This window comes from Oncorhynchus masou, unplaced genomic scaffold, assembly GCF_036934945.1.
Source record: "Oncorhynchus masou masou isolate Uvic2021 unplaced genomic scaffold, UVic_Omas_1.1 unplaced_scaffold_973, whole genome shotgun sequence".
Lineage (NCBI taxonomy): Eukaryota > Metazoa > Chordata > Actinopteri > Salmoniformes > Salmonidae > Oncorhynchus > Oncorhynchus masou.
Genome location: NW_027016239.1, coordinates 81,839 through 83,700, shown reverse-complemented (window position 1 = coordinate 83,700; position 1,862 = coordinate 81,839). Strand labels below are relative to the sequence as shown.

The window sequence follows — 1,862 nt, the reverse complement described above, 5'->3', positions numbered from 1 at the left end:
TGTTTTGTGTCTATTAATTGATGGAAATGTTTCCCTCAGAAAGAAAGATGGATCGTAATGATGAGAGAATCAAAAGAGCTTTAAGACGCCGCCCTTATGTGGTAAATATCAAATATTTGTTTGTTTTGTCCTGTTTTTGTTATATTATCACATTTTAAATTGAGTGTTGTGTTGATAGTTGAAACCAGTTAGGGTGAACACCCCTGATTCCGTGTTGTGGCCAACCGGCAAGGTGCACAGAAGGCCAAAGCCTGTAAGTCATATCTGACCTGAAACAAAAACACATACACATTAGTTATGCATTCTGCATGTACAAACTGCAGTTCTCAGAATTAAAGCAAATGCAGATATCCCTATCTAACTTCATTGAATGCTGTCTTGACAGTCTAATTCAGTGCAGACCCCTCAGATCCACAAAAGGCCTGTAAGTCACATTCAAATTCAACCACATAACAGTCCTTATATTATTTATTGATACACAATTCAAGGCCAATATGAGCAAAGCAGTGTTGAATTCATTCTTTACTGTTAACAGCCAATCATTGTGAGCTATGGGCAGGACCAGACATCTGGGGATGGATGGAGCATCAATCCAGAGCCTCTCAGCCAGGTCATCTCTGCTGTTCCCATACAACAGATAGATCAATCTGTTGATTCATATGGCCATTTTGGTTGGCTTGGTTGAATTGACAATTATCCATTCGAGATGCTAAAGAATCCTGTACTATGGAAGATATTTTGCCCCACCCCTAATGTTATGGGAGTTGCATTTATTGCATTTTCAGTTACCCATGTATTACTCACTACTTGTACAACCATGTTGGATTGCCTACATATTCTATGTATTCTATGGCTGCCATGAGTACATGCCTTTCTCTGTCTCCTCAGTCTGGAAGGGTGACTCGGATAATAGAGAGAGAATATCATGACGTGATCTCATCCTCCAGTTCTGATGACTTTTCCATCTACTCCTTCACTGACTGTGAATCTGAGGTAAAAGAGTTGTACCCTACCGTCCATGTCTTTGTTGAGTGACATCACTGGGAGGAGGATGGTCTCTGATTAGTTGACTCTGATACACAGTGTGATGATGAGGATCATGAAAGGAGGACATCAAAGCTGAAAGTTGAGAATGGAAAAGTGACAAAGCTTGATGTGAGGGATATGGACAAGGATGATGATCTGTCTCTCCACTCCTTTGATGAGTCAGACTTCCTGGTAAGTTCTGCATATTAAATATTTTATATATACATGGGGGATTGGAAATTATGCAGACAATTACTTAAATTGAGTGTAGTCATGTATCTGCAATGCTTGTGTATAAAGTAGTTATAAAATATTTCTACAGACTGTGTTGAACATAGCACTTTCCTGATATGTTACTTTACTTTCTGGTCCTAGTGTTGTCAGAGCCCTGTGGGAGGTATTTCTCAGGTCCTGTATCTGTCAAGAATGGCCTCAAGAATCTCCTCTTGTAACCTCAGCACACTGGACACTGGCTGAAACCCTACGGGCCCTGCCCTCTGCTGTAGGCTCTCCCTACCCAGTAAATGTTCCAAGGCCTCGGACTCCTCTCAACCCTGTCGCTCCGCCCCAAACAGAGAACTTCCCATACCGCCACTGCCCTCGCCTGGCTCCCATCACCAACCTGAGCGAGACCGGCAGGAAGCTGCTCCAGGAAATGGCTGGAGTGGCCCCACAGGTGAGAGGAAATACAAGAAGGGAATATTGGCCATAAGTCCTTCTATAGTATAGTAGTAGCTGTAGGTATAGTAGCTCAAGAGAAGAGAAAACCCATAAACTTACATTTATCTGCTTGTCCAAAATATTCAGGAAGGGAAGTTCAATAAGAAAAAGAAGGG

At 42.1% G+C, this 1,862-nt stretch overlaps 1 long non-coding RNA gene across 2 annotated transcripts; it reads left to right on the top strand.

Moving 5' to 3' along the window:
* LOC135538489 (uncharacterized) lies at positions 1 to 1,134 on the top strand. Of its 2 annotated transcripts, XR_010455430.1 has the most exons (5): positions 1 to 101; positions 179 to 253; positions 386 to 424; positions 536 to 993; positions 1,084 to 1,134. It is a non-coding gene; the product is annotated as an uncharacterized LOC135538489 (long non-coding RNA). The 2 variants fall into 2 exon arrangements; XR_010455429.1 differs by having other exon boundaries at positions 386 to 993.
* The last annotated feature ends 728 nt before the right edge of the window (positions 1,135 to 1,862 follow it).